The sequence below is a fragment of the Coenobita brevimanus genome, chromosome 110 (genome assembly GCF_032717465.1).
Source record: "Coenobita brevimanus isolate Jiangsu-jjx chromosome 110, ASM3271746v2, whole genome shotgun sequence".
Classification (NCBI taxonomy): domain Eukaryota; kingdom Metazoa; phylum Arthropoda; class Malacostraca; order Decapoda; family Coenobitidae; genus Coenobita; species Coenobita brevimanus.
Genome location: NC_137063.1, coordinates 20,175,090 through 20,201,347, shown reverse-complemented (window position 1 = coordinate 20,201,347; position 26,258 = coordinate 20,175,090).

The window sequence follows — 26,258 nt, the reverse complement described above, 5'->3', positions numbered from 1 at the left end:
AATGGAGAGCAGCCATAAACTGTTAGCTCACAAGCATCCAATATAGGTACTTTAAGAGTAACACTGGATGAAAGGACCTGAGTTGGGTGTTATTGCTGCATGCTAGAAATTACTTGGTGTGCAGGGCGAAATTTGTACTGATAAAAACTGACAATTTGTGCTTGGATGAGATTGTTAACCTGCAGTGTTGAAGTATCCTGTTCTAGGTCGGCGTACAGTAGTTTAATATTTGAATCTAAAGCAGACATTTGATGGTTACCATTTTGCTCCATGTGCTCTTTGTATGTCATGTTGTATTGTCTTGTGCATGCATTACTGTACTCTTACAAATACAAACTGCCTTCCTTTTGCTCCATCCTGAGGTAATGCCGCAGATGTAACACGTTCTGTGAGCAATGTAAAACCTTTTCCATTTCCATTCCTCCCAGTCCTCTGACAGTGACCATGCAACACTGGTTTCTTTACCGTAATGCATCAGTGAATGACAGTATGTGCAAAGGATATAGCCAGTATGAAGGCTGATAAACTGATTTCTGTAACTGGCGACTGTTGCCTGGCAATTGTATTACGTTGTACATACACTAAAAAAAGTATCGTTATAGTGGGGTCCTATGAGTTTCGCACTGAACAATACAGCTGGCTCGGTTGTGTTGGAGGGAGGCTGCTATTAAACGTTTCATTCGTGGTGTCAGTTTGTATCACGCAGAAGATGTAACGATACTTCTTTGTGTGTGTACAATTTTGTTCTTGGACAATCATCACAGTCATAAGGTTAATGATAATGAATTTCTAATGCCAGGTAAACAAGATCACAATCATTACGGTGTGCTATTTTTATCTGGCCTGGAAATAACAGTATAAATGGAAATACTTTAAAGGCAGAGTATTCGGCTCTATTGATCTCAGCTTTACACATTACTTTTCCCTTAAGGTAGATGTCACTAACTGTGGAGTAAGCCATATTCATATGCACTTCACACTAACTTTTACCCTACTTATGGGCTGAATGCTCAGTTGTTGACCAAGGTTCTAGTTTGAGCGTTAGACCATTAGCATAGACGAGGCCCAAGCTTAGACTTCTCCTGAATAATGATGGCGCGCAAACAAAACTAGTCGTAACAGTATATCAGGAATTCACAGTATCACAAACATAGGTATTGCCACAATTTTTAACCTCCTGTGTTAGATATATGCTAAACTATAGTGGAAAAAGTGATAAATGGGGCACCTTTTTTTTTTGTTTTGTTTTAATTTGATGGTGAAAACCCCAAAATTCAGTCTGACAAGCATTTTATTTTTCTAATCCAGCACCCTCAAATTACCCTAAAAAACTTGTTTGTGAACTTTTAACACGAAATGCTTACAGAAGCTTTTTTGAAGTACAGATATTGAAATCTGGACCTGACTGTTACAAACATAAATGTCTCCTACAAAGAAGTCATCGTGGCGGAGTTTCTCAACCAGCATCTGCTGTGTTAGTCTGGTGTTACACAACTCCTCTCAGGCACACTTTTCCCAGAGGCCTAATTTCAAGAACTTTGATAGAATGTTATGTAATAGTATGGATAACTTATATAAAATCACCTCTAATGTTGGGGTAACAGAGGTTATAGAGGAAAGCAAAAACCGAAAGAGGAGAAGGAAGATGAGGACAGTAACTATTGTATGAATATGGAAGGTTACATACGATAAACACACCGTTGATATTACTGTATGATCCCTTTTGAAAGGGTTGCGAAGGGAAATGAAAGAGTATAGGAAGAGAAAGAGAAAAGAAGGATGGGACATAGGCAGAGGCAAAGAAAGTGAAATTAAACAGCAGAGAAGGAGGAAAAGAAAGAAGGGGAGCTTAGTTATTTGACGAGTGTAAAGCCGTAAAAGAAAGACGATGAAAATCGTTAAAGGAGGAAAAGTAAGATGGGGAGATTAGTTATCTGATGAGCGTAAAGCCGTATAAGAAAGATGGAAAATATCGTTACTGTATTTTGAGAATGTGGGTACTTACATAATATTAAAGGAGACATCATTCCTTATATAAGACAGACTAAAGCAATAAAGATATATCTTCATGCCACGGAATTATCTCCCGATTCTGTCAGTCTCACCATGACCGTCTGGCCCATTCCACCGAGGATACTATTAATAATTCTCTTTTTTGTACTTTCTGTTTCTTTATGAAGTCTGCCTCATCCATCCTTACGTTAAGATTAAAAAAAAAAAAAAAAGGTTGTGCTGCTGCTGCTGCTGATGGTGGTGATGACCGATTGATAACTAACTTTTCTTGTTATTGTTGTTTTAGGTGAGTAATGAATTGAAATGCTGGCGCTGAACAGCACTTTGGTTTACAGTGAACTGAACTGTATTTCTATAGTTTAGTTAAAATAACTTGGCCGAGATATTCGCCCTTATGCAGTATATTTTGCCTAGCTCAGTGGCAAAATAGGTCATTGCAACAGTTTTGCATACTTTTCATATATATACATACTTTTTCTTGATTATCATCATATTCTAGATTTAAAGTTCTGTTACAACTCAGTGGGAGAATAAAACAATACTACGGCTGTCAATCCTTGCCACAGCACTTCTTCATATTCTACCATCATAAAATTGCCTTCGGCCTTTGAAAATGCTGGCTCATGTCTGGCTTGGGTCGCGGTGGCTCTGACTGGTAACCAAAACACCTTCTCAGCGGATGTAAATATGAATCAAACTTTAAATTCCAGCTGTTGGGCCTCTAATGATCGCATGTGCAAATTTCTTCCAAATATGTGCGTCCACAGTCGGAATTTTGCTACATTCATAAATGCATTCATACCTACATAAGCATACGATCACTCTCAACGTCCCTAATATGGCTGATGAATAAAGTGAAGGAAAATCCTTAGATAACCACGCGTGTTTCACAACTTCCATCTCTCAATGCCGCAAAGGGAGGCCAGAACACCCCCTCAGGTGGCATCGGTCTGGACGAAACTCAGAATGGCAGCTGTTGGACCCGCAGTAACTGAGCGTCCATTTTTTTTTTTTTTTAGTGTTTGTTGATGGTTTTAATTTTGTCATATACATACATACATACATAAGTAAGTACATTCATGAATGCATATATAGAAGGTCAGTAGTACAAGAGATGCGGCTATAATGTCAGACTACTTATCTTTTAACCCTCTGACTGCTAGGGATTATCTCAGCAGAGCACAATCGTCTGATGTGAGCCTGAATACGAGCATGTTTCCTAGATGCACCAGTAGCAGAGAAAGGAGTGGTCTTGATACTCTGACTTTAACTGCTGGAATAATTTCGTTTATGCAGCATTTCTAGTGTTAGCTTCAATAAAATAATAGGGTGCACCATCCAGAGCAGAAGGGTTTGGGAAGGCAGAGGATGTGGAAACGAACAAGAAGTAAGAAAAAGGAGAATAGGGGGGACGAGGGGAATGATGATTGGATGAAAGTTTAAAAGGTTAAATGATTGAAATAGCAGTCGGTTATTAACTCGCTCGTGGTCACGTCTTTATTATTGTATTCCAACTTATGTCAGGCGATTATAATAAGCTGCGAGTGGGTGTGAGTGCATAAGGAACTGAAACCTGCAACCACTTTTCTCTTATATTCAGAACGGCGGGAGAATTTTGTTCTAGCCAATGCCATACGATTCGATTCAGCGGAATGTGTCGCAAGAGCTTGTGCTGACGAGAACAGGGTACAAAGGAGGAAAAGACGAGAAAAGGAGGAAGAAAAGAGACGAGTATATGAGCTATTACGAAGAGTGAGGACATTAGCACTCAGTCTTCCATGACGCATATGTTGAAAATAGTTTGTCGACAGTAGCAGTGTTGTTCTTACCATAAAAGTGTTATTGGTGGTAATGTTAACATTCAGGTTGGCATGACTTGCTCAACCGAAACAAATCGTTTAACGTTACCTGGAACACAAGACTGCTGTAGAGTTGTCCCTGACCATGACAAGGCTAAGGGCCAGACATTAACACTCAGTCTCTTGTAAGTCCCCCGGCTGAAGAGGATGTAGCTTACATTAGAATAAAGATTATTAACACTTTCAAAAAGAAAACGTGTTTTTAATTTATACTTTTTATCACCAAACGATTTCAGCTTGCCACAAAATATACTTTCCGACCTTGATTTGTTACATCACTCTTCGATAACTACCAGAGTTCTTCAGAATTTAGTAAATCATATGATGGTAGCAAGAATAAGCTAAAAATAATACATCATTATGGTGAGGATGCTGTGCCATGTGCATTAATAAACTGTACGGAAAATAACAGTAAGGTGCCGCCACAGCCAACAAAAACATGAGTAAGTATTAAAGAAAAATGTCAAACACGGAAGGGGTAGCCACAAAAGAATTTCTTCCATTTCATTGCCACCAGGCTGTCCTTTCTCCAGCTGACAATCCCCTCTCTTATATACCCCCACCTCATCCCTTCATCTCACCTTCTGTCTTCCCCTCCCCCTTTTCCTCTCCACCTCACCCACATGTAGTCTCCTATAGTCGCGGCGTGCGACTCTGAGGTTGTTATTATCGTGTCCGGGCAACCTTCCATTCAAAAGTGGGTCTGACTTCGTGTATAATATGAGACGCATTGATTCGTGTATAATATGTTCGTGTATAATAATATCCGTGTATAATAATATGATTCGTGTATAGTAGGATACGAAATCGGACGCACTTTTGAATGATAGGTTGCCAGGGTACGATAATGACACCCTCAGAGTCGTGCGCCGCGACTATAGTCAGTCCCGTTCTTCATTCTAACCATATATGTTTATTCATTAATTTCCCTCTACTTTGATGCTGGAGGTTTTGGTAGCAGTAGGGGTGCAAACAAACTAATATAAATCATCTTATGCACAGGTTATGCCTAGGAACGTTTTTAAATACGACTCCAGAGGAAATATTTATAAAGTCTTAAGTTTACCTGATGTTTCAGATCAATTTACGCTTGTCCTCACTCTCTATGCACTTCTTATTGCGATAATAAAAACAATGTAAACAATAAAAATGAAATAAAAAATGATATGTGGTTAAAGGATACCAAATAGTAGAATTAGAGAAATAACGGGAGTGCAGCCGGTCGATGAATATGTTAGGTTCTCACGATGGAAGTGGCTAGGACATGTGTATAGGAGACAGGGAATAGTACGAGGTACACCAGGGTGGGTGGCACTTGGTAGGAGAGGTAGAGGAAGGCCAAAAGAGACGTGGGTGAGGACAATGAGACGGGAAGCTGGAGATGAGTGTTGGGGAGATCTTGAGGAGTTAGCACAAGATAGGATGTGGTGGTGTGAGTTCATCGAGGCCCTATGCATCCCCGAGGGTGCCACAGGAAATGATTGATTGATTGATTGATGTGGTTACAGTTAACACTTCTTAAGCTACAATAAATCGTCTGGCAGTAGCAAGAATAAACTAAGAAATAAATCAGCTAAAACATGTTCAGAGGTTCCCGCTTCTTCTTTCCATTTCGTGCTGAGGCCGAGACAAATCGGGAAGGGGAAGTAGGCGAGCAAGGGGAGGTATTAACTGGAAGAGAGAGAGAGAGAGAGAGAGAGAGAGAGAGACGTACTCTGACAGGCAATAGCATTGTTACGAGTAAAAAAAAAAAAAAAAAAAAAAAAGTAACGCTGACATGGAGACAGAAACAGGCACAGATGGAACACAGAGAGAGAAAGATTGCGATGAGTAAGGGTATGGAAATAACTAACCCCTTCAAAATGAAGACGCCTTACTTTTGTTTTGTATGTTACCTACATACTTTAACTTGCAAAAGATCTCTTGCATCCAACTGGTAATAATGCTCTATATATAACCTCTTTAGTTCCAAACATCTCTTAAGATGGATAAATTCGCCTAGAAACTGCAAGAATACCATATACAGGAAGTCGTCCGGTTAACGGTCTTATCCCATGAATCCGGTAGTGTTTATTACTACACATGTGTTTGCATAATGTGACATGGTATTAGTGCCCATCCCCTCTTGACTTTGGTTTTTGGTCCTCGCATCCGCACTCCAACTGCATTTAAAAAAAAAAAAAAATTTGCAGCTGTCCTCGTTTTTCACATAAGTGTGTATGTGACAAAAAAATATTTTCTCAATAATATTTACCTTAGTAATTATAGGAGTATCTGTATATACTTATTTGTTGACTGACTGATTGATTTACACGTGCAACTGACGCAGTCAACTAGGATTTTTTTTTTTTTTTTTTTTTTAAACAAAAGCTAGCATTCTTATGTAAATCTGCAGCAGTGACAAGCAACGCTGATGTTAAGATGTATTGTACTATGAAGGTACCTACTGCTACTTACTATATACGGTACTTGCGGCCACCCTGGCCACCACCCTTTCCGGGGATGGGAGGGGTGACATTCTATTTGGGCTTCTTCTACTTCTCTATCTTCTGCATTGAAAAATATAACTCTCCATACTCAACATTTGCAGCTGCAAACAGAACTGTGCATGTGTATACCCACAGACATGGCACACTTGACATTTGTACTGTAGGTAGAAGCAGCTACATGCTCGATGGTAAGTTTGCTTTCTTTAAAAGGTAGATCACTGTATTATCACGGATGATATAGAGCCATAGGATGGGTTTCTTTTAGGCAGTACCTACGTAATTTCTTAGATTAGTGAGCAATGAAATTGAGAAGAAGAAGAAGAAAATGGAGAAGAAGAAGAAGACGAAGAAGAATGACAAAATTGCGCTTTTTTCAAGTTTTTAACCAGCCAAGAGTGGCGTGTGCATGGCACAACTGACTTCATTGTTTAACATTCGAACACAGAATTACACGGGCAATAATCGTCTATCTTAGTTGTGATTTTGACATGCCGTTTTTGTTGTTCCCTACTCAACGCTCATCGCTACTAATAGCACTACCGGGCTCTTATTTTGGACCAAACTTGGTGGAAGGGCTAAGGGTCAGGCGTTGATGAAGTTGTTTAATTTTGAAAATAAAACATGTCTGCCAAATTAAAGTAAAAAAAAAATGGTTTTAATTCTGAGGAGTTATTTTCTTATTGCACTTATGAGCGCATAAAAAAAAAAGTACGTTAGGATGTGAGTGCATTTAAGTACCTGGGTAGTGTGATAAGTAAGGAAGGGAGTTTGGAGGATGACGTGCTTGAAACGGTACAACAAAGAAAAAAGGTTGCTGGTTCTTTGAAAGCAGTAGTGAGAAATAAGGAAGACAGAATGGAAGTAAATATATCGCTGCATGATAGAATTGTGATATCATCTCTAATGTATAGAAGTGAGCTTGGACCTTACTGGAAGGACACAAGTTAAGAGTGAGAGCAGTGGAAATCAGGTACGAGAGGAGCATGTGGAGTTACATGGAGAGAAAGACTGACAAATGAGAAAGTGAATGAGCTTTGTGGTGTGGATGTCGGTGTGATTGAAAGCGTTAGGAGAAACACAGTGAGGTGGTTTGGCCATGCGGAGAGGATGGAGAGCGAGAGACTGACGAGGAGAGTGTATGTGAATGAGGTGAAGGGGGGGTGAGGGAGGGGGAGACCGAGGATGAGATGGAGAGATGGTGAGGTACAGTCGTGGTCATAAATAATCACCTATCCTCCAGTACCCCGTGCCTCAGGCTGCCTCGTTTATGCGCAGCAAGTCACAGTGGAGCAAGAAGGGCTGGGAGGGAGGGGCCAGAGAGAGAAGGGAAGGTGGGTGGGGGGACGAGAGATGGTGCGGGGTGGAGTGAGGGAGGGGAAGGAGGGGAGGGAGAATGAATGCGAAGTGGTGGTCATATTTTTTGTCTCAATTTTTTTTTTTTTTTCATTCAGGGCATGATATAAATGAGTTAATGTTCGGTAGATAAGGATGCATTACACCATATTACCGACGTCAGAAAACAAACTTTAGATAGGTGGTGATATCAACGGCTGGCTCGTGAGAGAAATATACTGACTTGACAAATCAAAATTAATATTATTGCAGAGCCAGATATTTCTGTTTATCAATATATTTTGACTTCGGACGCAGAATGGAGTCTGGATGGCTTTGACTTCCGTAATGTTTAAGAAACCTCCTTTACTCTTACATGTAATTAATTTTGAAACTAAATATCATATGCAACCTGTGAAATGGCTGTGTCCTCAGTAAATATGATCATCCTCTCGGTATACACTCCCTCTATACAGTCACCATCATGTCAACTATTTTATGGCATCTCATATGGAAAGGCTGTTTCAACTAACTGTGAATAAAACGTAAATAAATTTGATGTCTGTGCACATGGGTGGATATAAAAACGATATCTCCCATAAAATGTTTGAAGGAAAATGAAACAAAATCCTACCCAAACTCCCAAAATATATTATTTATGTCAATGTTTACTGACACTGGTAAAGCCAAAAGCAACCAGGAAAGCCTTAGTAAGTAATCCAGTGGCCTCCTGCCTCAATAACCTCTTGCAATCTTCACGGCACCGAGGAAACAATGTTGTCGATGGTTTGCTGGTTTCGTCTGAACAGCTCCCACTCGTCCTTGGTGTGCTGGAGGAGGCGGGCCTGTGTCATCTCGTTCTCAGGCACCCACGCGTTGACAATCTGGGCCCACACAGCCTCGATGGCTCTGCACTGATGTTTGATCTGTCACAAGCCAGCCCTTGATATCATCACCTGTCTAAAGATTATTGTCTTATGCCGCAATACAAGATGTAATGCAGCATTATCTACCGAATATGAACTCCTGTATATCATGCCCTGAATGAAAGAAAACAAACAAATAATGTGACCACCACTTTCCATTTCATTCTCCCTCCCCTACCTCCCCTACCTCCCTTCCCTCATTCCACCCTTTCACCATCACTCGTCCCCCCACCCACCTTCCCTTCCTGGTTGCTTTGGCTTTACCAGTGTCAGGAAACATTGACATAAATAATATATTTTGGGAGTTTGGGTAGGATTTTGTTTCATTTTCCTTCAAACATTTTATGGGAGATATCGTTTTTATATCCACCCATGTGCACAGACATCAAATTTATTTACGTTTTATTCACAGTTAGTTGAAACAGCCTTTCCATATGAGATGCCATAAAATAGTTGACATGATGGTGACTGTATAGAGGGAGTGTATACCGAGAGGATGATCATATTTACTGAGGACACAGCCATTTCACAGGTTGCATATGATATTTAGTTTCAAAATTAACTACATGTAAGAGTACAGGAGGTTTCTTAAACATTACGGAAGTCAAAGCCATCCAGACTCCATTCTGCGTCCGAAGTCAAAATATATTGATAAACAGAAATATCTGGCTCTGCAATAATATTAATTTTGATTTGTCAAGTCAGTATATTTCTCTCACGAGCCAGCCGTTGATATCACCACCTATCTAAAGTTTGTTTTCTGACGTCGGTAATAAGGTGTAGTGCATCCTTATCTACCGAACATTAACTCATTTATATCATGCCCTGAATAATATATGTATATATATATATATATATATATATATATATATATATATATATATATATATATATATATATATATGACCACCACTTCGCATTCATTCTCCCTCCCCTACGTACCCTCCCTCCCCTCCCTCAGTCCACCCCCGCACCATCACTCGTCCCCCCTCCCCCCACCTTTCCTTCTCTCTCTGGCCCCTCCCTCCCAGCCTCTCTTGCTCCACTGTGACCTGCTGCGCATAAACGGGGCAGCCTGAGGCACGGGGTACTGGAGGATAGGTGATTATTTATGACCACGACTGTACATGAGAGAGGGGGGCTGAGCTAGGGGGAGGACAGTGAAATGGCAGGGGACAGAGCGACATGGAGGAGATTTGTTTGTGGCCACTCCTTACGAGACTGAGACATCTGGCAAAAAATAGAATGTTTTCATCACATCACATTTTAATACAATATTAAAATGCATTTTAATTAAAGAATTCGATCGATCTGAAAACGAAAAATTTAGTCAATGTATTTTTTTTTAACGTATACAAAATGGAAACAAAACTATGTATTCCATGACTCTCATATAACTTCTCTAGTCTATGCAACGTTTTAGATTTTTCGCTCCGAAGCTTCATTTGGTTGCCAGTCGTTTGTATACTTTTTCTGGTGCGTCACTATGAATCATGCTGTAGTAGTCCGCCATCAACCTGACATCTCAACGCCTCTGGTATCTTCGTTCCATGTCCTTGATATCCCGATGGAATCTTTCACATGTTCTTCACTCACTGCCCCAGGATTTAAGGAGAAAAATTCCAAATACGAATCCCAGAAGGAGACTTTGAGACTCATGCTGCAACCCAACTCCTTAAACCTGACCAACAAATTTCTAACAGTTACTCTAAAATTTGGATCCTTATTGCTGGTTAAAAATTAAATAATCAATTCCTTGAAAGATACCCAAGCCTCTACTAGTTCCAGGTCGTTCATCGTACATCAAATTCTGCATCAGTAATCAGTAAAAAAAAAATGCGTCTTTCAATTTAGCTTCAGAAAACCAGGAAACATTAGGGACAAATACATAAAACAAACTTCATGAATCCAAGCTTGATGATACTTTTGAAACCAAGCTGTAGATATTTTTCTTTTTCGGCATTCCTTATGAACCCAATGTATATCCTTGGCTCTTCCGAAGCACTCTCACAGAAAACATGGGACTTTTGTATACTTGAATGCTGACCCAGCAAAATACACAGAACTCTCAGGTCCCCACATAAGAACCAACGGTGTTCACTGTAGCTGATTTTCTCGAGATTTGCCAAATTCTGGTACGTTTCTTTTCAATGCACAGAATGAGCAAAAGGTACTGATGCATGGTTATTACCATTATGAAGAAGTAACCCTTTCAAGTTTCTTTCAGATGAATGTATAAACAGTCTCCATTCTTCTGCATTTTAATCTCTGCCAAGTTTTTGCACTAGGCCTCTTATGTCAGTGCAATAAAACAAGAATCCATCTATCTTGATATATTGTGCAAAGTCTTTTTCTCGATTTTGGTACCAAGAGAAAGCTGTGTCTGAATGTAATAAGTTATTATCTTTTAATTAGGACCCCAAGAGCTCTGCAGTATCTTTGGTGAGACCGAGGTCTCTTACTAAACCAATAAATTCATCCCGAGAGAATGGTTGTGGCTCATTGCTAGAACACGCTGGGACAAAATCTGATCGTCTACTGCAGCAACTTCTTCCTCTAGGTGGGTTTCCACATAATCAAGGTTATTAGATGGAGCAGGGATTGGTAGATTAGGTCCATGTGGTACAGGTCTTAATGCTGATGGAAAAATAGGATAAATAATTTCTTTCTGATTCTTTTTGCTGTATAACTTAATTCTGCGGAAACAAAAATAACACTTATTACTATGATTTTGGGGTTCCCTCCATATCATCGGAATATTCAGAGCAAGAGGCTTCTTCCTACTTTTTGTCCATTGTCTTAGTTCCTCAACACAAACAGACACTGTGAGGGGTCCATTGTTTTTTTACGGACATTAAGTTGTAGTCCAAAGTAGGGGTAATTAACTTCTAAAACATAATCTCTTATACGTCCCTCTTTTTTTCACTAAAGATTTTCCAAAACTGTAGCAAAAAGATCAGGGCAGTTCGCACAACCTTTAGATGACATAATGTCGTTAACAGTCCAACAAAATTTTAATTTATCTATTACAAAAATCAATAACATTAGTGCTTCTTGAATAAAGCACCACTATTTTCAATGAATATCATTGTGATAAAAAAGAAACACTCCACTACCAGTAATTTACAAGAGCACAAGTCAACTGAGTCACACTGAGACATCTTTGCTGCACTCTAATGCTGGTAATACTCATCATAGTGTTGTGTTCCAGGTATATTATGACTTTTTACCAAATAAAATAAATATGATGTTTTAAACATGGATTTTCACATTAGAAAATACTAAATTCAAACATATTATCTCTGGAAAAAATTATCCATATGTAAATAATCATACAGTATGGAATTATATTAAAAAAAAACTACAACTGAAAACTAAAGAACGTTGTGTGAAAAAAAATTACATGATGGGGAAAAGCGGTTTTCAATTTTTAATTCAGAGCCCTAAAACATATATAAATCACATATAACAATCATTGTTTTTTCCAAGGTATACCTGAGTAATTGGTCATACATAAAAGCCACACGGTAGGATAACACAAACACTTTAAATGCAATTTTGACCAAACTTAGTGAAGGGATTGGTTCAGGTATGGCTTAATACACTGATTTTGAGAAAACATTGTCTGAGGTCAATATCAAGAGGCAAAGTCAAGAGCTCGGCCCTCAGACCATTTGTAAGGTTCCGGTGGTTGTGAGTGTATCTGCTTCCCTTAATCTTTCTCCGGATGGTTTTACTTATATTAGGGTAGACTTTTCGTATTATATTCATTCAGTATATCCATCATTAACATCTTTCCTACAAGATGTCACTGATTAAGCCGAATAAAATCGTTTAGTGCCACAAAAATTAAAAAAAAAATTGCAAGAGTTAAATAGGAAATCAAATGACTAATGCGCTGAGTCAAAGAACAAAGAATGTATAGAGGACAAGTATTAAAAATAAAAAAAATAAATGCTCCAAAACGAAATACCATAGAGCAGGCGGAGACGAGAGACAGACAGACAAAGGAGGGAGTATTCATAAAGGTGGCTCATTCCATATCACTGTCAAAAAGCTTCACATATTCTCTGACCTGCCCACGAGGTGATATGTGACTGACAGGGCAACTATTATAGGGACACCAGTAATATGCCTCAGACATAATAAGCAGACCAGTTACATTCAGCACAACTCAGAGTTAGACTCATTCAGTGAGATGACCTACATTTGCCTGGATCAGAAGACTCCAGTTATACGAAATCAGCGTGAGCATTGTTCGTGTTCATTTGTTTGAACAAAATAACATATAAACCGTCGCTGCACCCAAACCATCATAAATTATATATTACCGGTATTATCTTGTGTGTGTGTGTGTGTGTGTGTGTGTGTGTGTGTGTGTGTGTGTGTGTGTGTGTGTGTGTGTGCGCGTAATGCAGGCGAAACAGGAAATGTGATTTCAATGAAACTTGGAGGATGCTTAGAAGAGGACCACAGATGGGCCAGATTCAATTTCATGTCTATCGAAATTTTCTAAAGGGGTGTTTTGACCCATAATAATTGTCCCCATTGGTGTTACATAATTGAAAAATGCATCTCTGCAGAGAGAGAGAGAGATTACACATACACAGACCGATTTCTTTTACTTCACTGATGCTACGAACAGACTATGCTGTTCAGCAGACAGTGGTGGTAGCTATGGTGATGACGGTAGTGGTAGATGAGATGATGACGGTGGTGGTGGTACATTTGATGATGACGATGGTGATGGTGGTTGTCAGAAACGGCTCTCATTTAGGCAGGTGTTGCATGGCCCAATACGGCTGCAAAACACAGGTTTTTCCTAAGGCACTCATTCACAGTGTATGTTCTCATGACTCCCCTCCCACCTCCCATGCAACAATTTCAGCTCGTTCCACCGATTACATTATCATTATGCCCTTTTCTTTACCCTCCTGACACTTTCGTTCTTTAAGAATATTTTCACATAAACTTCGCTGCATTCAGGCCACCAATCCTACATACCTATTTATTCAGGCATACTGTCTAACCATATTTCACCTGACCATATCAGTTTCTATGACTCCCTTATGACGGTTTCACTGAGTGGCAGAGGTCATGTGGTCAACGAAGTTATCTCTTCATGCTGTCTTACTACTGTTAATTCAGAATTTGAGAAACACACTGGGGAGGTTAGATATAGCCTTTATTTACCTCTTCACTTATGCAATCGAATATGGAAGTGTTAGATACATCGTATATAGCCTATATGACAGCTAGCTTTGGACAAACTCTTGATACTGGGGAGGTTGTATACATTTATGCTTTACCGTTTTAGTTTTAGTGAGAATTGACAAACTGGAGTGGTCAGACACAGTCTGTACTTATTCCACCACTATACAAGGTCTCCCCAAAGCTCAGCAGGGTCGCCTGGAGATAGCAAGGATTCATCCCCATAAAGGTAAATTAGGGAAATGAATTTGTGCATGGCATTCATCTCTTAGCAGCAAGTACATGTACATGAATGCATCACTTTAAACTATGTGCTGAAACAATGCACTTCAGCATTCCTAAAAAGCGTTTTATTTATGTGTCGTACTTATCCATGAAGTAGCGTGCAACCCTCAGGCAGTTTTTAAAATATTGCTTCCTATGGCGTCATATTATTATTATTATTATTATTATTATTATTATTATTATTATTATTATTATTATTATAATATTGTTGTTTTGTTGTTGTTGTTGTTATGATTATTATATCACTATTTTTTTTTGCCTGTGTAGCTGTGGAGTAAGACGCCTAAATTGAAAATGAAATGAGAGCGTCCAGTAACACAGAATAATGTACTTTGTTGGTGCAAGAAGTAATGGATGGAGCTTTTGGACGCAGCATTGTGGCGTCATTGAGGTGGCTTAGGTTTCAAATGCGAGTTACTAAAAAGTACATGTTTCTTTTCATCTGTTTTGGATGGGTGAGGGAAGACAATATATTAATATTCACTTAAGACAATGGCTGTTGATGAATAACAGTATCTGGATCTAAGTGGAACTCAGGGTATTATACAAATTTCTATAATCATTCTTAGGTACAAATATGGTTTATATATATATATATATATATATATATATATATATATATATATATATATATATATATATATATATATATATATATATATATAACCCTTCATTAGACAGGTCTGCAAAATGACGGTCATTAAAAATTGTTTTAATTCTGAGTAATTTTTGGTTGCACTTATGAACACAATAAAATAAATACATTTAGAATGTTTTCATCACTTCTTATATGTATGAAGTATTAAAAAACAGTTAATTAAAATGTAGCAAATTAGAAATTTCCGTCAACCAATACAGTACTAATCTATATTAATTGTAAAGAAAAATATTTAGTGAAAATTTTTTTTAAATATGTACATTAAAGAAACAACACCATATATTCCATGACTCACACATAACTTCTTTAGTCTTTGTAACTTCTAACTTTCTTTGCTCCACAACTTTGTTTGGTGGCCAGTCGTTTTTACACTTTTTCTGGTGCGTCCCTATGATTCATTCACAAGTAGTCCGCCACCATACTAACATCCCAGCGTCCCTTGTACCGTCATTCCATGTCCTTGATATCCTGACGGAGTTTTCACCCTGTTCTTTACTCACCTTTCCAAGAATATCGAGGAAAAAATCCAAACGTGAATCCAAAAAGTGAATCTTGAGACTCATGTTGCAACTCATTAAACTTGATCAACAAATTTTTCCTTTTTTTTTTTTTTTTTAAATCTTTATCTTTACTTAAAAACTTAGAATATACTTTCTTTGGATGATACCCAAGCCTCTCGTTCCTGGTCGTTCAATGCACCATCAAATTCTGCATCAGAAATCAGTTTTGTAATATCGGGTCCAGTAAATATGCCTTCTTTAAATTTAGCTTCAGACAAACCAGAAAACGTTTGGGACAAATACATAAAGCAGGCTTCATCTTTTGATAGGGCTTTGGCTAACTGCTTCGTTAATTTAAGCTTAATATGAATCGGTGTTAATAGCACTTTATCTGGATTCGCCAAGCTAGGTCTGATGATGTTTTCGGCACCAAGCTGTAGATTTTTTCCACGAGTTTTTGGGCATTCCCTCTGAACCCAGTGTAAATCTTTGGCTCTTCTGTCCCACTCACAGAGAAAACGTGGGACTTGTAAACCAAGAATGCTGATCCGCTGAGACACTCAGAAATTTGAGGTCCTGACATATGAACCAAAGGTGTTCATTGTAGTTGCTTTTCTCCAGAAGATTTGCCAAATTCTGGTACAATTCTTTTAAGTGCACAGAATGGGCAACAGGTATTGATACATATTTATTACTGCTATGAAGAAGTACCCCTTTCAGGTTTCTTTAGATGAATCTATAAATAGTCTCCATTTATCTGCATTATAATCTCTGCCAAGTTTCTGCAGTAGGACACTTACATCAGTGCAATAGAACAAGGATCCATCTTTCTTGAAATATGCTGCAAACTCTATTACGCTATTTCGGTACCAAGAGAACACTGTGTTTGGATGTATCGGTACCAAGAAAACATTGTGTCTGGATGTAATAAGTTTTTATCTATTAATCCTGACCCCATGAATTCTGCAGCATCTTTAGGGAGGCCCAAGTCTCATACTAGATCATTAAATTCATCCCTAGAGAATGGCTGTGGCTCACTGCTTGAACATGTTGGGACAAATTCTTCATCATCTATTGCAGCATTTTCTTCCTCTGAGTGAGTTTCTACATAATCAAGACTCTCAGGTTAGGGATTGGTAGATCAGATCCATGTGGTACAGGTCTTACTGCTGATGGAAGATGAGGATAAACAATTTCTTTCTTATAGTTTTTGTTGTACCCCTGAATTTTGCAGGAACAAAAAAAAAAACAATCATTACCATGATTTTGGCCTCCCTCCATATCATCTGAGTACAAAAAGCAAGAGTCTTCTTTTTACCTTTTGTCCATTGCCTTAGTTCCTCAACACAAACAGAGGAGACACTGTGAGGGGTCCATTTTTTGTCGTGGTCACCAAGTTTTATTCCAAAGTAGGTGTAATAAGCTTTTTAACATGTATTTACTGAGGAACGTGGTATGCAGTCTCGATTTAGGTGTACAGAGGCTGCCGGGTGATGGGATATGCCGCAAGTTCCTTCCTGCCATAGTTTGAACTGACTCATTTTATCTTGCCACCAAAGGCTTGGAAGACTCCCACCCCATCACGCAAACATTGTTCAGTCTGTCCCATGCCTTGGCCAGGTGAAGGGCAATGTCTTCTGATTTCTCCGTGTCTGGTTCCGTCCACACCGGTGGCGAGCCTCTTGTGTCATCCAACCCGGCGAAATTCCTGCCGAAGGAGAGATCGAAGGGACTCAGCGATAGTGCAATAGGGCGTGCTTTGGACATGGTAGTCCAGTAAGTGATAGTGGCAAAACTTCCTCTGAAAAAGAGTAAGTTACCATGTAGAGAGTGAGGTATCACATGCCCCCTCACCTACCCACTCTGCCACATCTGAAAAAGCCCTCACAGTGCTTCAGAATGCTGGAGTGACTTTGACAGTGATGTATTTCCCTCTGACAGTGAGACTGAGAAGTCAATAGTGATTGGAAGTGAGAGAGATGGTGGTGAGTATGGAAGTCATATTCGACATAAACACCGATGACACGTCTCACCACCTGGCAGCTGTGAGCTGCGTTGCATTCTGTCCCTGCCCTGACCCCCATCACTGCAACCAAGCACTTCAAAGGCCATATCCCCACAGCCTGGCCTCTCACATGTGGGGATAACGCCATCCACGGCCATACAAGTTCAGCCTGAACAGCCAGCATCACCCCAGGAAGTCCTCAAGTCCGTTGAGTTATCACCCTTACCCTCCCCCACCTTCACCTCCACCTCTTCTTCCCCTCCCCTGTAGCCCACAGCTGTAGCCATAGCCGTAGCCATAGCCATCCCCATGGGCATGGGCATGGGCGTGCACGTGGTGCTGCAAAACAACCTAGTGATGCACCATCACAGCCAAGCAGGTCCAGTGTCGGCTGGCTGGAAACTTTTGTGTGGGATGAGGGGGAATATTTCCAGCCAGCCTTACCTGCCTTTGATGCAACAGGGGCAGGTTTACATAGGGAGCACCTACAGGCAGGAACATCTGCAATCCTGTCTTTTAAGCCATTTTTACCACCTCTGTTATGCAGTACCTCAAGGATGTGATAAACTTCCACCAGGCTCTCTCTGCATGCTGGCTGGAGGTGTTTGTAAGAGTGCAAAAATGAAAGCATGGCAGCCAGTGAAGGTGGGGGAAATGTATGTGATGTTTGTAACCATCTGTAATAATATGTAGTATGTAAGTATAGCATGTAACTGTATTGTAAGTGTGATCTAAGTAGGGCGACATTGATCGCTTAGTATGGTCTAGCCTGATTCAAATTCTGTTGAACTCTGAGTTTAAGGGTGTGCCAGTCCTAGTCAGCTCTCTCTCTCTAGCAGTTAGCAACAGCCAGGGGACAAGTAAGAGTGGTGATTATATGGCTGTCTGGAGATTATAAGGCTGTGCTTAATACATTATCAGAAAACCACTCCAAGACTTTGAATTCACCTACAACTGACGTCAAGGGGGATTTGACAAGTGGTGCCAGTGGTGGGATGCTTCAAATGTCTGGCAATCTTCAACGTGCCCCTCACGAATAGCAGCTCCTATTAGTGAACTGCCTTGGTGTAATCGACCCATTAGATAAGAAACTTTTAAGGGTTCAGTTGTGATTTGCCGATTACGAACGTCTGTTTCGATCTCTCTGAGGAAGTCGTAAATGTAAACTGTACTGTCATCTCCCGTAAATTTGGGTCGGTTAGCATCGTCCAAACATATGGACTGGGGAGGTGGGGGGTCCTGATTCGGCATTGTAGGAAGAGAGTGAGGCTGTGAAGGTGAGGAAGTAGGCACGGTAGTAGGATGAGACGGTGCATGAGAAGGAACCGTGGTAGCGGTAGTGGTGTGTATCATGGTTATTGGTGGTGTATGTGTAGTAGAGGGTAAGGATAGAGGCTGTGGAGAAGGCTGTGTGACTTCAAGAGAATCAGTTGGGGAAGATGATAGAGTATCTGGTGTCGATATATCTAGATTAAGGGTAGCAATAGTAGGGTCAATATAGGTGGTAGTAGGTGTGGCAAAAGTAGTAGGAGTAGTCGTAGTAGTAGACAAGGAACTTACAGCATGCTTACTAAAAGATCTGCCACTACGAAGATATGTTACACTATCATCACACACAGGATAATCCGTTTCACTATCAGATTCAATTAAGGATAGATCTGCCCTTTAAAAAAAGGGACATCAATGGAATAGGAAGCACGTAAATGAATCAATGGATGAATAAATGCATGAAGGAATGAATAAATGATAATAATTATAGTATATGAAGGAATGATTTATATATAAAGAATTTGAGTGGAAATGAATGCGTTATTTACAGCTGAGTATGAATATAATTGGGAGAAAATGGGATGAAGTAGGAGTGAGTGAACGAGAAATTCTGGGTGAATGAAAAATCAGGGACGAGAAATGCAATGAATGAAAAGAGTATATGAATAAATTTTCACAATCTATAGAGATAGCTCGACATCTCTGTACAAAGGAATCGATTAATCTGATGAGATAAGAAAATGCATGAAAATGCACATAGGAAATACTTGGAAAATACTTGTGGTAAGGGGAACAAGTCAAGAGTGAGAGCAGTGGAAATGAGTTACTTGAGAGGAGCATGTGGAGTGACGTGGAGGGACAGGTTGACGAATGAAGAAGTGAAGGAACGTTGTGGGGTAGATGTGGATGTGGTTGAAAAGATTAGGAGAAATACACTGAGGTGGTTTGGACATGTGGAGAGGATGGAGAATGAACGACTGACTAAGAGGGTGTATGTAGGTGAGGTGGAGGGAGGGAGAGGGAGGGGTAGACCGAGGATGAGGTGGAGGGATGGAGATGAGAGGTATATGAGGGAGGGGGGGGTGAGTTGGGGGGAGGGGAGTCAAATGGTGGGTGACAGAGTGACTTGGAGGCGTTTTGTCTGCGGCCACCCTTTTGCGGGATTAGGGCGTCGGGCTATAGATAGATAGATAGAAGATCTGTTCGATGCGATAGGTGGGCATCGAGTGAGCCTCTCTCTGGCTCTGTCTCCTTCCCCCGATGGCGTTGATTGGACGTAGACGCTCATGATGTAACTGGGCGGCAGGCAAGCACTGGGTAATGCAAGAAGCTGATAGGAGCGTGAGGGTGTGACGTATCTGGTTGTGAGTGGCCACGCTCTCTGCATGACGTCAGGGCTGTGTCGTAGGTGGGGGGGGGATGATGACGCAACGGCGTTGGGCAGCGGTTGGGGGGCTACTTCCTGGAGTGGGGGTTTGGTTGGGGTTTGTGGAGGGGGCAAAGACTAACCCCGTACAGGTCACACAGGACTGGCAGTTAAGGCAGGTAGTGAGGGTAATGGTGGAGGCTTATGTGGCTGTGGTGGTGTGGTGGTAGGTGGGGTGTTGGTGTAAAGGAGAGTCCCAAGACCACACCAAAACTGCAAGGATGATCCCGTAACCAAAGAAGAACCAAACCAAGACTGCCAAAAGGGCTGGAGGCTGGAGCAGAAATAGACTGTGTCATCATTAGAGAAATAGGAGTGTGGGAAAGTGGACAATAAAACCGAGATTGACCGCCGATGATGCGTATCCCAGTCGCTAGCACCACTTGTTATGTATGGTGCTGGAGGATAGCTTATGTTACTTATATTTAGCCAACACTACTAATGCTTCACTTAAGCTGCATACAGGGACACAGATTGGTGATTTCTTAGTATACCCAGCAGCTGTATGTGTGTGCCAAGATTTCCCAATCTCTGTTGCAGATGTGTGCTCAGTTACTCAGTCCACCGACATTCCATCTAATCTTGAATCCCATGTGAAACAGGGTGATTATCCAGAATACAGAAGTCAATTGATTAATCTCCTGAGAGACTATCGTGAAGTCGTAGCCCTATCCCGTGAGAACATGGGCAAAACAAGCTTAGTACAGTACTAAATTATGTTACAGCCTGGAGCTCAGCCAGTATATATACCTGCCTACTGTTTAGCCTACCACATAGCCAGCGCCAACAGGCTGATCATCTATTCAGGACGTGTTGGACAATGAGGTCACTGAACACTCTGACAGTCCGTAGAACAGTCCCAGCCCACTATTTCTCGTTCCAAAGAAAGGTGGTGAGTTACGACCAGTGATAGATTACAGATGCATGAATGTGCTGACTATCCCGGACAAATCTCCAATTCCTGTAGTCTCAAATTTGCTGGAATCCCTAGGCGAAAACAATTGTGTTTTCTCCTCCCTAGATCTTTTGAGTGGCTACTGGCAAGTAGAAATGGAGGAATCATCTCGTCCTATCACTGCCTTCAGCACCCCATCCGGGCATTACCAATTCCGTAGACTTCCATTCGGCCTGAGAAATGCACCATCAGCGTTCATAAGGCTAATTCATACAGTTTTCGCGGGCATGATAGGTCACTCAGTCTATGCTTATCTAGACGATGTCATAATCGTTAGTCACTCAGTAGAGGAATACTTAGAAATATTGGCTGAAGTGTTCACTAGACTCAAACGAGCTGGACTTAAAATCAACCTGTCAAAGAGCCACGTCTTACGTAAGAAACTCCAAATCCTAGGACGTGTCGTTGATGCTCACGGAATTCATACATCAGATGACAAGGTCAGAGCCATAACAAACTTTCCTACGCCAGCCAACACCGATGCAGTATGCAGTTTCCTTGGTCTTAGTGGGTATTATTGTCATTTCATTAAAGGGTACACCCAGATAGCTGCGCCATTAACAAAACTGCTAAAGAAGGATGCACCTATTGTGTGGGCTGATGAACAAGCAACTGCATTTACAACACTGAAAAATGCCCTGGCACAAGCCCCGGTTTTGGCATTCCCTGATTATTCAAAATCATTTCTTCTCTGTATTGATGCTTCCGGAGTAGGCCTAGGTGCCGTTCTCATCCAAAATGACTCTGAAGGAAAGAAACGTGCCATTGCCTATGCTAGCCGTGTGTTAAACTCTGCAGAAGAGAATTACAGTGAAACTCATTGGGAAGCTATAGCCATGGTCTGGTCTCTAAAACATTTCCGCGACATCATCTACGGTTATCCTGTTCACATCCAAACAGACCATCTTCCCTTATGTGACCTGTTTCGGGGACGTCACCTTACCGGTTGACTTGCACTTTAGGCAGTCACTGTGAATGACTATAATCAGACATTTGAATATGTTCCTGGGAAGTCCAATGTCGTAGCCGATGCCCTCTCGCGGCATGTAGCCACAGTCTCAACTGGCTGCGATGTAAACTTAGCATTCAATTATGACACACTCCATGGGTTCCAGCATGTGGACCTTATATGGTCACAGGTCATATATTTTCTAGAGTCAGGCGATGATTCTTCCTTGCCCAAGTTACCAGTCCCTGCATCTGATTTCTTCCTCAACAATGAATTGCTCTATAAACACTCAGTACTGAAAGGTAACAAACTATCTCATCACGAAGTTAACCCGTTAACTGTGCATGGCGGTGTTTTGGAGGTGTCCGTGGTGCGCAGACTTAGAGGTAAAAATCAAACTTCCCAAAGGCCAAATTTTGTCTTCAGAATTGCGAGAACACATGCCAAAGTATATAGTAACGAAATATTAGCTCAATATTCACCTTGGTAAAGCCATGGATGAACATCAAAGTGTCTGGTTCCCTATTGGAATGTATGATTTTTGTTTTCTTTTTCAGTTTCGGTTTCGATTTCGGTTTTGAAGGCTCAAACATGCTTGCATAGGTCGGCCTTGGTCACCATGGCACTATATTCGAAATTCACCTGCCCAGCCAGGGCTGTATTGAGCAGTCGCACTTGGAATAGCCCAGGCTGTATAGAGCAGTTAACGAGTTAACAACTGGTCATTCCAACAGACTTAATTCCTGCTGCTCTTCATTTAATCCATGACACTCCCCGTGCATCACACCCTGGCAAAAATGGAAGCTTACGACAAGCACGTCTGTCATATTATTGGCCCACTATGCAAAAGGATATAGAAGCGCACTGCGATGCATGTTTATCGTGTGCCCGTCATAAGGGAACAACCTGTCAGCCTGCTCCTATATTGTAGTACCCAGTGCCGTCAAAGCCTTGGCAAACTGTCTCTCTTGATCTTCTGAAGCTGCCTCATACAGAATCTGGTTTCGTCTACCCATTAGTGGTAGTCAATCATTTCTCTAGATTAGTCATCTTAGCCTCATTGCATGACAAATCTGCTAACGCAGTGGCACATGCCTTTATTAATTCAGTAATCTGTCTTTTCACAACACCAGAACTAATTTTAACTGATTACAGGTCAGACTTCAATAATTCAGTGCTGGAAGAAATTTGTCTTCGATACAGAATTAAGAAATGCAACATAGTGGCCCACCATCCAGCCTCGAATGGCCTAGTAGAGCACCAGAAGAGGAAGATATTGGAGAGTCTGCATCACATAGTGGGAGATCAGAGTTCCACTTGGGACGAGTGGATTCCGCAGGTAGCTGCTTCAATTACTTCACCCATCAATAAGTCAATTGGTGAAACACCATTCTTTGTCATCTATGGCTTTGACAAAAGACTACCTTATTCATTGTTGCAATCCAAACCTGATCCAATCTACAACTACGATGACTATGTGCGAGTCCACTCGTCCAACTTCCAGAAAATTCATAAATATGTTCGGGATAATCTGGCCCTTACAAATGCAGAAATGGTACGTAACCAACATGCCACTGCCCTAGATGTTACCATCCAAGTAGGTGACTTAGTTTTTGCCCTAGATCATGACCGAGATTCAAAACTAGAGAGTAAATTCTTGGGTCCCTTCTGTGTCATAATCTCGTAAATTCAAAATAAAAGATCCGTTCAAGGCGGAGACAACATAGGTGCATGCAGATGATCTCAAACGTGCATCGAAGCACATAGTCATGGAGGAGCCACTGGGACAGGCTACATCTCCTTAACAAGGAGATGCTTCTTCTACAAGTTTTTCTTCTGACACTCCTACTCCACCTTCCCCTACTACTGATAACTATCGTCCCAAATTGCATTCTGCCACTAAGTCTCTCGCATAATTCTATCATCTCACACTCTCGTCATCCTCTGCATTAACATCACCTCTAACATCAACTCATTTCATAGGAATGGTGTTGTGGGTATACGTGCTGGCAGTGCTGACTCTGGTCGGGTCTGGATTGGGTGAGGATGATGGTGTCATACGGCCCGGGGCCTTGGTTGGTGCAGGAGGCGAGGTAATGATGGTGAAGGATGTAGTCTCCTTGCACTACGACCTAGAGTCGCTGGCCCCGTGGCCATTGCCATGCCTGACTTTGCATGTCAGCTAGAGGACCTACAGGGACTCCTGTCAGGTATTAAGGCCCAACATCCTACAGATTTTTTTTTTTACGTGAGGAAGAAGGAACCAAAGGCAACGAGCCCACAAAGCTGTTGCCTCCAAGAGAAAAACAAAATACAAGAGGGAGCCAAATTCAAGATCCATTCATTTCGAGATGGCTGGACACACTGCGCTTGAAAGACTGAAGATCATAGGAAGCATGAAATACAGACAGTGGGAGAGTTCCAGAGTTGACCTGTTGCATAAATGAAGGACTGGGAGTAACGGTAAACTCTTGCATTAGAGAGTTGGACAGAAAAGGGGTGAGAGTTTGCTGCTAGACGGGTGCTATGTGCCAGTCGTAGAGGTGGAGGAATGCATGCAGACAGTTCAGTGGAACAGTGACCATTGATGTAGCGATAGAAAAGAGATAAAGATGCAACAGTGCGGCGAAGAGACAGAGGTTGAAGGGAGTCAGTAAGAGGAGGAGAGTTAATAAGATGAAAAACCTTTGACTCCACCCCATTGAGAAGAGCTACGTGTGGAGAGCCTCCCCACACATGAGAATTGTACTCCATGTGAGGGTGGATAAAACCCCTGCATAGAGTCAACAATTGTGCAGGGGTAAAGAAGGAACGGAGTCGGCTTAACACATCCAATCTCTTGGAAGCAGATTTTACAATAGATGCAATATGATCTTTCCAAGATAAGTCCCGAGTAAATGAAACCCCAAGCATGTTCAAGGACGATGCAGGATTAAGTTGAATATTATTAAACATTAGTGGGTATACCTGTGGAAGATTTTGTCTGGTTGATAGGTGCAAAAACTGAGTTTTTGATGCATTAAAAACAACCAGATTATTTTTACCCCAGTCATAGATACGAGCCAAGTCAGAAATTAGGTGTGCCATAGCCTCATCCCTTGTTTGTTGAAGTAACTGCTGAGATGGACGTTGTGGGAATCGAATGGAAAGGTGAAGGGTGGAGTCATCAGCGTATAAGTGGATAGGGTTAGATGTACATCTTAGAAGTTCATTGATGAATAAAAGGAAGACAGTTGGTGATAGACCCAGAGCCCTGAAGAACACCACTGTTAACAGATCTAGGAGAAGAACGATGGCCGTCTACAACAGCGGCTATAGAACGACCAGAAAGGAAGCTAGAGATGAAGGCACAGATAGAAGGATAGAAACTGTAAGAGAGCAGTTTGAAAATTAAAGATTTATGCTAGACTCGATCGAAAGCCTTTGAGATGTCAAGTGCAATGGCAAAGCTTTTGCCAAAGTCCCGAAAGGAGGATGACCAGGAGTCTGAAGGGTAGGTGAGAAGATCGCCTGTGGAGCGTCCCTGACGGAACCCATACTGACGATCAGAAAGAAGGTTGTGAGAGGAAATTTGCTTTAAAATTTTTCTATTAAGAATAGACTCGAAAACTTTTGAGATACAGTATGTTAAAGCAATTGGACGATAGTTAGAGGGTTGGGAATGGTCACCCTTCTTTGGGACTGGCTGAATGAGATCAAACTTCCAGCAAGAAGGAAAGGTACAAGTTGATAGACAAAGGCGAAATAGTTTGCCCAGGCAGGGTGTAAGCACAGAAGCACAGTTCTTGAGAACAACATTTTGGTACCCACTCTACCTACGCATCTGCTGGTAACTGGATTATATTCATTACCAGTTCAACCATCTCCAAGATTCCTTCCCTAACCAAACACCTGTGGGGCGTTCACGAGTGAAACGTGGACTCTTTGATCTTGGAGGAGAAATTCTGAGCGGATTATTTGGTGTAGCGACTGGCTGTGACCATTCTGGATTTGAGGAAGACTTGGTTCAATTAGCAAATGCCCTAGAGTCTCTGGAAAAGGTAATAAGTGTTCAACATTCTATGCTACAAGAGATCACACACCATTTAATTGATGTTACAGACACGTTAAATAATTTTACCGGATTTCTTAAACATGAAGTGTCGAAGGTAAATATTGCATCAAAACTGCTATATGTGAAACCACATGTAGATAATTTGCAAGTTTCTGTGGATTCTCTTGTCTCCCAAGTTTCTAGCTTAATTCATGTTCTAGTCAATGCTGTCGATGGTCATGTCATCCTAGATTTAGTACCTATCTCTGACGTTCGCTCTACATTAGAATGAGCTCACTCCACTTTAGACTTGTCTCCTGTGATTTCATTTTCTTCTTTACAGCACTA